The following is a 12,959-nucleotide window of genomic DNA, read 5'->3' as shown; positions in this document are numbered from 1 at the left end:
ATAATAATGCATAGTTCTCTTACAGGGTACCTTTTTTACAAATGAAGGATGAGTTAAACTTTATGTAGGTTGTTCAACTATCACATGTGTAAATGTTGATCCTTCATATTTTTATTACTATGAATTCCCGCAGCAACGCGCGGGGCTATCATCTAGTTAATTAGAGTAACATGTTGAGATCACACCAATAGATTCAAGTACCAGATACTCAAGATGTCCATAACCGGGGACACGGCTAATCATTATTAATTTATACACTCTGCAGAGGTTTGCACACTTTTCCCCACAAGACTCGATCTCCTCCGTTGAATTTCTCGCACTACATGGTGTTTGAGAAATGGATGATCGAGACACAATCTTTCAGAAGCGTTAGCACCTTTTGATGGGTAGACAGTACCACCTACATCCCCTACATCTGCTAGTCTACCCTATAAGAGGTCACACGACTTACTCAACTATGCCAGAGCCCATATTGGCATGTGGCTGCACACAGAAGTTTCTAGCATGAATAATCTTATGATCCCTTTGAGTCTGGGTGGCAGTCCATAGGATAATCACACGGTAAACCTGGGATTTCCAAAAAAACAGACAACATTGGGTTCCCCAGGTGCCTCAATCCACCCAGATGTGTATTAAGTTGCCACCTTAATGTAAACCTTAATTAAAACAACTCTCAAACTTCCATGTGTGAATCTCGATCCAATCCCCGTCTACGAGCATGGCTAAGCAATAATAAGCATAACATACATTCCCAGGGTGATCAAAAGGTATTAGGTTCCTACCTCAAGTACTACAACCAAACCACACCTTCCCAATCCTACCAATGCAAATATATGTGGGGAAGAACTAATGCACAGTAAAAACTGGGTATAAAAGAGTATGATCAAAGTGTAACTTGCCTTGCCGACGATCTGCAAACTCTAGAGATTCGTAGTAACAAGCTTCGCACTTCGGGTAATCTAGCATAGACAAACAATAGCATGCATAAGCAATCACTCAAACGAAACACGAGAAAACTCGAGAAAAGATCCAAATTGAACAAGAAACAAGAAACGGCTTAAACTAACAAGAGTCAAAACCTAACATCATTATTAACATGTGAATTAGATCTTAACAGTAGGTACAAGTGACTAGCTACGATACACAAAAAGATTCAACTCAAACGGAGCAACGAAACTCAAGAAAACGAACGAAACAAGATTCATTTACTAATCTGGACTAAAGTCAAATTTTACAGTACCAAAATCATGTTCAAGTTGATTAATTGGAAAGAGGGCTTTGAGACGAAGATCTAGGCGTTGGTTTCACCTAAATCGGATAAACGGGTAAAAACTTATACTAATTCGAAGATCAGGGCAGAATCGCGATAAAAATAATCGCAGATAAAACCCTGGAAAATAAAACGAGACAAACAGACTAACGAACGAACGTTCGTTAACTGAACCTAATCGGCGAACAATGTTCGTTAAAATGAACATATGGACGAATGTCCGCTAAATAAATAAACCGACGAAAACCGATCTAATAAAAAAAACAGATATAGGGTTTTCTAAAAAAACCGGGCGGTTTTTACCTAAACCGAAAAACGACGGCGACGGTGGGTGGCGGCGGTGGCGGCGCAGGCCGGCGGCGGCGGCGGCGCTAGGGTTAGGGTTCGGCGGGGCGGCACCTGAGGGAGTCCTGGATTAGGGGGTCCTCGGACAGCCCGACTATATACTTTGGCTGGACTGTTGGACTATGAAGATACAAGATTGAAGACTTCGTCCCGTGTCCGGATGGGACTCTCCTTTGCGTGGAAGGCAAGCTTGGCGATTCGGATGTGTAGATCTCCTTCTCTGTAACCGACTCTGTGCAACCCTAGCCCCCTCCGGTGTCTATATAAATCGGAGGGTTTAGTCCGTAGGAGAAGAACAATCATAATCATAGGCTAGCTTCTAGGATTTAGCCTCTACGATCTCGTGGTAGATCAAATCTTGTAATACTCATATCATCAAGATCAATCAATTAAGCAGGAAGTAGAGTATTACCTCCATCGAGAGGGCCCGAACCTGGGTAAACATCGTGTCCCCCGCCTCCTGTTACCATTAGCCTTAGACACACAGTTCGGGACCCCCTACCCGAGATCCGCCGGTTTTGACACTAACATTGGTGCTTTCATTGAGAGTTCCACTGTATCGTCACGATAAGGCTTAACGGCTCCTTCAATCATCAGCAACGATGTGGTCTAGGGTGAGGCTTTCCTCCCCGGACAGATCTTTATACTCGGCAGCTTCGTACTGTGGGCCAACTCGCTTGGCCATCTGGAGCAGATCGACAACTACACCCCTGGACATCAGGTCAGGTTTGGAAACTGGAACTACGCAACCGACACCCGTGAAGACTTGGTCTTTGACGGATTCAAGCCTGCACCAGGAGCGCCAAACAGTCACGACGGGCATGATTTAGATCTGCAATCGGACGGTGTTCAGGATATCGCACTTATGGCTGCCCCGACCTTCGATCCGGAGCAGACCACGCCATCCGAGGACGGGTGGATGGACCCCGCCACAGAGGCAGCACATTCATCGTCCTTGGAGCCAAACACAGACTCCACCTATAAAGAGATCTATGTCACCGGACCCGCGGACTCGTATCCGGTCTTAGGTTCTGAACCGCGCGCGTCCATGCCTATCGAATCTGATTGGGCACTGATCATGGAGTTTACCTCCGCGGATATCCTTCATCACTCACCCTTGGGTGACGTGCTAAATTCATTGAGGTCTCTCTCTTTATCAGGAGACTCTTGGCCGAACTATGTCCGGCTCGAGTGGGAAGCGGGCGACGAAAAAATTCGTTACCCACCCACCACCCACTTAATAGCCATTGTCGATGACTTAACCGATGTGCTTGATGACCCACAAGTATAGGGATCTATTGTAGTCCTTTTGATAAGTAAGAGTGTCTAACCCAACAGGAGCAGAAGGAAATGATAAGCGGTTTTCAGCAAGGTATTCTCTGCAAGTACTGAAATAAGTGGTAACGGATAGTTTTGCGATAAGATAAATTGTAACGAGCAACAAGTAATAAAAGTAAATAAGGTGCAGCAATGTGGCCCAATACTTTTTGTAGCAAAGGACAAGCCTGGAAAAACTCTTATGATAGAAAAAGCGCTCCCGAGGACACTTGGGAATATCGTCAAGCTAGTTTTCATCACGCTCATATGATTCACGTTCGGTACTTTGATAATTTGATATGTGGGTGGACCGGTGCTTGGGTACTGCCCTTACTTGGACAAGCATCCCACTTATGATTAACCTCTATTACAAGCATCCGCAACTACAACAAAAGTATTAAGGTAAACCTAACCATAGCATGAAACATGTGGATCCAAATCAGCCCCTTACGAAGCAACGCATAAACTAGGGTTTAAGCTTCTGTCACTCTAGCAACCCATCATCTGCTTACAATGCCTTCCTCCAAGCCCAAATAATGGTGAAGTGTTATGTTGTCGACGTTCACATAACACCACTAGAGGTTAGACAACATACATCTCATCAAAATATCGAACGAATACCAAATTCACATGACTACTAATAGCAAGACTTCTCCCTTGTCCTCAGGAACAAACGTAATTACTCACAAAGCATATTCATGTTCATAATCAGAGGGGTAATAATATGCATAAAGGATCTGAACATATGGTCTTCCACCAAATAAACCAACTAGCATCAACTACAAAGAGTAATCAACACTACTAGCACCAATCCCGGACTTGGAGACAAGAATTGGATACAAGAGATGAACTAGGGTTTGGAGATGAGATGGTGCTGATGAAGATGTTGATGGAGATTGCCCTCTCCCGATGAGAGGAGCGTTGGTGATGACGATGGTGATGATTTCTCCCTCCCGGAGGGAAGTGTCCCCGGCAGAAGAGCTCTGCCAAAGCCCTAGATTGGTTCCGCCATGGTTCCGCCTCGTGGCGGCGGAGTCTCGTCCCGAAAGATTCTCTCTGATTTTTTTTCTCATCAAAAGACTTCATATAGGAGAAGATGGGCGTCGGAGAGCCACCAGGGGGCCCACGAGGTAGGGGGGCGCCCCCCACCGTCGTGAGCAGGGTGTGGCCCCCCTGGCCTTCATCTTTGGCGACGATTTTTCTTTATTTATTTCAAGGTATTCCGTGGAGTTTCAGGACTTTTGGAGTTGCGTAGAATAGGCCTCCAATATTTTCTCCTTTTCCAGCCCAAAATTCCAGCTGCCGACATTCTCCCTCTTCATGTAAACCTTGTAAAATAAGAGAGAATAGCCATAAGTATCGTGACATAACGTGAAATAACAGCCCATAATGCAATAAATGGAGAAACAGTAAAACTGAGCCACCACGATGCCTCACAGCGACTTGGGGCTCTTTACCGTCCGATCACGTAGTTGAACGTCTTAGATCTTTCACGGTCGTCCCGCATCGTCGCTGAGGCACTTTCGGGCATGAACGAACCCCGCTCGGGCCGCTGCTCCGGAAACCGGTCTAGGTGGCCTGTGGTTGAGCGGGCCTTTTCCAAGTGGGAGGGGCACCCACTCATACGGTTTGGACGGCCCATTATCACTTCTTTGCTTAGTGCCCGCCGAGGGTTCGCTTCTCTGGCGACAGACCGTTCAAGATTTACACGACATGGAGGGGCACGTCGCCTCCTTCGCCTCCACGACGACCTCGCCTAGACCGGGACAGGGCGCTCGATGTGCGTCCCCAGTGACTGACATGCTTGTTCCAGAGTTGCCCGCCATGTTCTATTGGCTTCACCTCTGACTGATTCAGCCATTCAGGTTCCCTCTTCTTCTCTCTCTCTCTCTCTCTCTCTCTCTACAGATATTAACGCAATCTGACCAACATAATTTGCTGCATGTCATTCTTCCAGACTATGTCACTGAATCCTACCCTAGCGAGCAACCATGGTTGAGAGATCCCACGGCCAGCGACGGCGCATGGGATGGCGGCTGGACGCCTTCTCACCTTTCAGTGTAGGAAGTTTTGGCAACATGATACAAGTAAGGAGTAGATAAGGACTAAAATTGTTGCCCTGCTGATGATCTATATGTGAGCACGATCATATTCCCATTATCGTGTGCATCTGCTTCACGTTTATTTATTTTTCAGGAAAGAATTTGAGGATCTTGCGTATATTTTGACGTCAGTGTTGCTCGAGTAATATAAAAATTGGGGGTACCTAGAGTTTTCACAATTGATAACAGGTGGATTAGTGACAATTGAGTACTACTGGTTAGACCTTGTGTCTTATCCATGATTTGGAGCTATACCTCATGTGCAATTGGTAGTTGGTTGAAATCGAGTGATCAGAACACATCCCCCTTCATTGGCCATATTTAGTTATTTCATGAAAATTTAGATTATTTGGACTCCCCGAACCATATACATATATCATTATTGCTGACCTTCAATTGATAGAGAAAATTTGTGATTTAGGTATATATATTATTCGTAGCATGGTATCATATATAGCATTATAGAACATAATTTTTTAGAACTTACCCATTCTTCACTTGTTAATGGGCACTTCTATTTCCAATTTTGAGAAAGGAGATGGAGTAAGTTATTTATCTCATTTTTAACCAATCTCCAAGAACTTAGCTCCGCTACTTTAATTTAATTTATATGTGATTTTTATTTATTTCATAACTTTTAAGAAGTATAAAAAATAAAAATATACACCATTTGCACATTTATTTTTGGCTTACGTGGTGAGGTTAGGTGTGCAACAATTCAAAGATTCAACGACTGTTAAAATGCTTAAGGAGGACAATTTTGTATATTGCCTTTACAACTACGAGGCTTGACATAAAAACAACACAAATTTTCAAGCGCAATTTAAAGGAAACCAACAGCAATATTCATTCTTTATTACCCTACCTTTAGGTATAAACCACCCCTTGTTTTCTCACAATTAAAAAACAGTATAACATAGCTAGCTACGAGCCTCCACAACGATTTGACCGTCACAGCCGTCGGATCCCGAAACGTGCGATACAGATCGAAGTCGGGCGTTCCTGGTCGCCCGCGCGTCGCGTATAGTCTCGCGGGCAGCTGCTCCGCGGAGTGACCTCCTGTTGCTGTCAGTAATTGGGCCGTGAAGGACCAGTTATTCCCTCTCGTACGCTTACAGCCCAGGTAGCCCAGGTTTGTTTCAGCTGTATCTCCAGATGGCAACAGGGACGAAACTCATCGGGTTTTGCCTTCCCAAACCCATCCCCACGAGAAAATCGCAAACCCGTCCCCGTCCCCATCACCGTGCGCGGGGCTAGTTTTCCGCCCGTCCCCTAAACCCATCGGGTTTCAGGGAACCCATGAGAAAATCAAAATACTTAAACAAACATAGTGACGACAAAGAACAACATTTGAATAGCAAAACAAGCACATTTCAGCAGCATAACAAGAGCAAATTTCAACAAGAACTATAGTAGATGGTTCAACAGCTATATAGAGTTTATTTCAGCAGATTTAAACAAAATACATAGTATATTTCAGAGGCAGCAACATAAGATAAATAGTAGCAACAATGATATCATTTCAGCAGCAACATAGTATATTTCAGCAGCAAAACAACAACAAATTTCAGCACAATACTCAACAAATTTCAGCAGCAACATAAGCATATTTTAGCAACAAACAAGAGCATATTTCGGTCATACATTGTTCAACAAGATGTCCAATTATAGAAGTACTGAAATAGAAATCATGGTTCACACATCACGAGCACAAATGATACAAAATTGTCCAATACATAAGTTCTAAAATAGATTTTGTAGTTCACAAATCAATTTAAAGTGGTCATCATCATGGCATGTTTCACATCTCTAGGCCTCCAAAAGACAATCTTCAAAGCATGCCAATTCAGAGTGCCAAGTCCTATAGAAGATCAAAATTCACTGAAGCTAAAGTTAAATATGAAAATATGCAGATTGGTATATAAAATGTGAAAGTACTTGTACTTCACCTGCATTCCCTCTTGAATGTCTTGAAGACAACTCCAAAAGCTTTGTCCATCTTCATTGTCAGCATCTATAAGAATGAAATAAGTAGTAATGAACATATGATGAAACATTGCAGCAAGATAATGATAAACTATATGATGATATGTAAAGAAAGACACACCTTTATATTTGTTTCTTATCCAATCTTGTGAACACATCAAGGCCTCTAAGATTTCAGGGGTAAGACGACTACAGTGGTCACTTAGAACTCTACCACTTGTGCTGAATGCTGATTCTGAGGCAACCGTGCTGACCGGAGTTGCAAAAACATCACGTGCTAGCAGCCTCAAAGTTGGATAGCGTGTTCAAGAAACTTTCCACCAATCTAACACACTAAACTTATCTTTGGACAATGGAACTAGCTCATCTTCCAAGTAACGATCTAGTTCAGATTTCATCCTAAAAGATGCAGGCCTCTTTTGAGCAACACGTGCATTGAAGAGTGACATAAGGGCTGGAGCTTCCAAAGAAGAGAATGAGGAAGATGGTTGCCCATGATCATCATCACTCTCAAGATTGTACTCCTCCAACAATGTGCATATCTTGGCAATAATTCCATTAACATGGTCCTCACATTCTGGACTAGAAGGACTAATACCATGCAACATAGCAAAGCAAACAAGTAACATTTCACCGTCTTCCTCTCCATCCTCATCCTCATCGTCATCTTCCTCTTCATCTCCTTCATCTGCAGCTTCCACTTCATCCGTAATTTCAACATTTTCTCCAACAAACATTGCATCATAATCGACGGATTCATCAAATTCTTCGTCCACATCCTCAGATTCAGGCACACTACCTGTAACTGAATGTACAATTGCAGTTTCTGTTGACGGTGTCGTCAATGAATCAATTAACCTATCAAAAGAATAAAAACATAATTATTAGCTTCGGTGTACATAGTGGCAGTAGCAATCTGGACTCTACTATATATATTTCTTGCAAGTCTACTAAAAACAGTAGCAATTTGTACATGTAGCCTGCAATATGATGACCAGAAACTATATATATTTCTTGCAAGTCTACTAAAAATAGTAGCAATATGATGACCAAATCTATTTTGTTTCTTTCCTGCAGAAGTGTAATAGTTTCAACTTAACTTCTGAAACTTTCATGAAAAAGACCATATACCACAGTCTAAACCAAACCCTAGCAAATCTAATCCATGAACTCACAGAAAATTAACATCATCCATCACAAACCCTTCGTCGGCGGCACCGGCGGCGGCGCCCTTTCACCAGACTTGTGACGGGAAGAGGCCACCATGGGGTTCACCAGTGGCGACGCCCTTTCTCGAGATCAGACCGGCGGTGGTGGAGAAGACATGGAGGGAGGAGGCTCACCGGCGCAGATTGGTCGGCAGATCTTGCGAGAAGGGATCGAGCAGGCGGCGGCTGGGGTCGTAGGTTTAGGGTTAGATGGAGGGGGAAAGGAGCGAGCGAGGCTGTGAGGGGGAAAGGAGCGAGCGAGGGGTTGGTTTGGCCTGCGAGTCTGCGACACTGCAGGGTGGGGGGGCTCGGTCGCTCTCAGGCTTCCAGGCTTGGTAGGTTTTGGGTTGGGCACTTGGGCTGGGCCGCAACGCACCGGAGCACTACTTGGTAAAAAAATATATATTTTGCCGGGTTTGTCGGATTTCGGGTTTGGGGACTACCTAGACGGGTGCAAACCCATGAAATATGTCGGGTTATATAATGTGCCCAACGACAACCCCGCGAGGATGAAAAGACGCCCATCCCCGTCACCTAATAGGGTAAAAACCCGCGGGGACGCGGGTTTCGGGGCCCCGTTGCCATCTTGAGCTGTATCCCACCCCGAACAACAGCTCCTCTGTTCCTCCTCCCTGCTGCCCCTCCTTCCTCATCTTGTCTCGATGCGGTGGTGTTCCTCCGTCCTCGATGCGCCGGTGATCCGCCGTGGGCTTGCGTGACCGCCCCGGCGACGGTACGGTCCACCCCTCCTTAACTTCTTCCTTAACCCCTTTCTTGCTGTTTTTAAATTTCCTGTCTTGCAGCGTCCGTCTATGGCAGCTGCGGCATCCGCCCGCCCCATCGGCTTCCACCGCCGGCTGTCCTCGTGCTACATCATCCTCAGCTCTACCTCACGCCCCTTCTTCTCCCGTAACCGAAGCTGAAACTGCCGCCTTAAAGGTCCACTTTCCGCCTCCTGACATAATGGTGAGGATGGTAGTTAACCTCAGGGGTGATGATGGTGATTAATTTGCGGTCTTCGTGTGTTACCCCAATCTCCCGTTCTTCCTTCTATATTATGCCTTGCAGCATCCCTTCTTACCTGCCATCTATGTCGTCTCTTCGCCATGCCTATTGCCTAGGATTGTTCTTGCTGTCTATTCATCTTACTGCTTCTAATTCTCCTACATTTTTTTGCGGGTTCTAATTCTCCTACATGTTCTCATATGTACGGAACTTCCCTCCTTCATTGCAGGTTCGCAGTGCTCATTCATTGGGATTTCCGTGTTGGAATTTCTCGTGGCTGTGTGGGTTACACCCAATTGCTAGCATGGCTTCTGGACAGGTTCCACAACTGACACTGTTGCCTTATCATCATCTACTACATTTTTCTTTGTTAGTTGTTAATTCTATGCGATTTGTTTGATTTTCATTCCAACCAGCCACATCCATTTTCTCTCTTACTTTCCTTGTCTTGGTTTCAGATTTTGTATAATCTGTTTGTGACACGTGCTGAACCTAAGTAGAATAAAAATGCCTAAACGTTCTTGATTACAAGATCATGGAAGCGATGTGCATCAACCACATTGCGCTAGCGGATCAAGTAGAGTCCTGCCCCAATGTAAGCGGGCAAGGATTAACGAACCACTTAATACACACAATTCAATTGGACGGCCAAAAAGAGTATGTTAATTCACCTCCACTTGTGCTGCTTTACGGCATTTTCCTCTCCTTGATAATCATCTTCTATACTGCCGTACAAGAATATTCAGACTGCAGGCATTTGGTCCCTCATGATTCCTTGTGGCGCTTGTATGAATTTCCCCTACACTGTAAAATGCCAACAGTTGAAAGATTAGACATCCATTTACTTGACATGATTTCTATTACTTACAAATCAAAAGAAAATCTTGAAACTATTGTACCTAATGCTGAAAAGTTGAAGAAATCTATGCTTACTGAATGGTTTATTGCAAACCAAAAGTTTCCAGAAGGTCGACAATTGACATATTGCAATTTCCCAAGTGAATGGATATTGGAACGGACTGACAAATTCGGGAAAAGAAAAGGTGCGAAACTGGTGAAAAAATAGGCCGTGTATACTATGTCTTTCCATCTGCCGGTGAGTTACTATCTTAGGATGCTTTTGATTGTCATGTAGCTTTGCCGATTTGTGTACCTTAAATAATATCACATACAGTACATCTAAAGAAACTTGTGCGGCTCAGGGGTTATTAGGTGATGATACAGAATGGTACACTGCATTTGATGAGGCATCAGCTTAGGTATCTTTTCATTACAACCATTTTGCATTGCAGTGTAGAGGATGAGCGTGCATTTTATAACAAATACTACTCTTACATTACTGATGATATCCAGCATAGGTGCCGTGTTAATGAGAAAAGCCTTCATTATGGGGAGCTACCCTTCCAGGTCAACAGCGTGACAGCAGTCCACCAAAAAACAAATGTCTTTGAGTTCAACCGTCTTCTGGTTCAAACAAAAGCATAACGAACGAAGTATGTACACCTAGCCAATCATGACTACCAACCCTCAAGGTAAATATTCCCTTGTACTATAAGTATTTAGATTTTCATACATGTCATGTATCACCAAAAAGGTTTTTCAACAGAAAGAGGTCTACGAAGACTTTTGGGATATTACGGAAGAACATTCTGCATGAGTTGCACTGAAAACAACAAGCTGGTCAGTATTCCTTCAATTCTCTTCTCACACTGTTATCTTGCCATTGGTATTTTCCTCATATGTCTACATGCAAAATAGAATAAACCAGAAACTGGCGAAAACTCCAATCCCATTCGAACTGATGAAATCTCAGTCCACTCCCCAGCTGCCACAGCAGACATATCTCTACCTCTAACCATGGTATCTAAATTTTATCCTATATAGTATCGTCCTCTGCTTTCCATGTTGTACCTTACAATATTCTCCTCTAACTGTTAGACTCCTGAGGCACAAATGCCCCTGATTAGACAATCCCCAGAAACTCTAACGATAGTGGAACCAAGGGAAAGAGAAATTCTACCAAGAGGTTTGTTCCCCAGCTGCCAATTCATCACATTACTGATTCCTGTAATATCTGCAAAATCACTGGAACTCACACTTCACGTGCCAACTGCAGGACATCAACAGATGGGAAGAAGTCTGCTGCCCAGAAGAAACTAAACATGGGCGCCCCGGAACAGAATGCCACTTGAAGACATAAGATTCAAAAATAAAGAAAGGAAGAGAACAAGCATCTTCGTGCCTTCGCGGATCAAAAGATTAATGTTTGCCTGAATAAGAAAACATGTGGTTGTCTTCCTTAGCATCCACTTTAGTGTTTGCCATCTGCCCAACGGCCTGCACAAGTCTACCAGACATGTTTTATTCTTTTGTGCTAATAAAAGTATGTACGATGCACTGATAATGACCTTCATGCAACCAGCAACTGTACTCTGCTCTTCTTCCATCAGTCTGCTTAAGAATTTCGTCCAAAATTACCTTCAGATGGATACAGACAATCCCCAAGTTATCTGCGAATTTGCAGCCAACGTGTACACAAAATTTAGAAAGAAGAATCAACAAAAAAATGGCAAATAATGTAATCATGTCAAATCAATAACCTCTTGCCACCGCAGCCATGGATCTATCTTGCTTCGTTTCACATTAACCCACAAGGGACTTGCAAGAAGTATATATAGCACCAATCAGGTCATTATAAAGAGAAAACTAACTCATAGTTTTAAATTGAATTCATTAACTTCCCACTACCATTCAAGTATTAGTTACGATTAAGACAACCTTTTGCATTCATCTTTAATAAAACTACATAAGGCTTCGTTTGACGCGAGTGGATTGAAGGGGTTTCGAGAGGATTTTCCTCGCGTGGGCCAGAAGCCCCCCAAAACCCCATCAGCCCATTTGGTACAGGGGGTTTGCATGGGCCGATCCTCTCCAATCCCCTTCGATCCTCCCCGACCCACGCGACTCAGAACCCTTGTCGAAGGACTCAGGGAAACGCTCATCCCAGCGCACGCCGCCAACCTCCTCCATGCCACCGAGAGGAGGAGCCCCGCCGCCGGATCAACGCCCCGCCTCCACAAGGAGAGGAGGAGCCCCGCCGCCGCCACCGAGGGGAAGAGGCCACCGCCGCCACCGAGGGGAGGAGCCCTGCCGCCACCGAGAGGAGGAACCTCGCTGCCAGATCTTCAACGCCCCACCGCCGCGAGAACGTCGACGTCCTCCTCCGTCGGTTCGAGGTGATTCCTACCCTCTTCTCCACTTCTCCATCTCCTCCCCTCCAAACCCTAGGGCCGACTCTTCTTGCTCCTCGTCCCACACCCAGTGGCCATTGCTCCGTTTTGCAGCAGTTCGCTGCGTCCATCGATGAGGCTGGGTGCCTCCATGGCCATCCTTCTCCTCTCCTAGTTGGCTCTGTCGTGGAGTTTGTTTGTGTGCCTGTCTCTTCTAATTGTGGCTCCAGTAGCCTTCAAATATTTGTTGTAATTTAGGTGGCTATTTAGTTGTTTTTTATCAACATGCAGTGAATTGTATGGACACTCACCCTCCAGGATTTGCTTTCACCTATACACACTCCAGGATGGTACTGGGATCATTGCTCCAGGGGTAGTACTCTCTGAAAGCACGTGAAATGAATCTTAGTTGCATTTTTGTGTAGTGAGGTAACTGCAAGGTTCAGCCACTGCACTTTTGTGTGGAAGAGTGTTCTTACACAATACAATTTTTTTT

At 44.5% G+C, this 12,959-nt stretch overlaps 1 long non-coding RNA gene across 1 annotated transcript in view; it reads left to right on the top strand.

Annotated features, from left to right (window-relative positions):
• Positions 1-12,359: 12,359 nt before the first annotated feature.
• Positions 12,360-12,959, top strand: part of LOC119301159 — a 2,215-nt gene continuing 1,615 nt past the window's right edge. Inside the window, exon 1 of the long non-coding RNA XR_005146911.1 lies at positions 12,360-12,469. This is a non-coding gene — a long non-coding RNA (uncharacterized LOC119301159). The remainder of the gene's footprint in view (positions 12,470-12,959) is intronic.

This window comes from Triticum dicoccoides, chromosome 1B (genome assembly GCF_002162155.2).
Source record: "Triticum dicoccoides isolate Atlit2015 ecotype Zavitan chromosome 1B, WEW_v2.0, whole genome shotgun sequence".
NCBI lineage: Eukaryota > Viridiplantae > Streptophyta > Magnoliopsida > Poales > Poaceae > Triticum > Triticum dicoccoides.
Note: the sequence above shows the minus strand (reverse complement) of the source record. Positions and strands in the feature narration are given on the sequence as shown.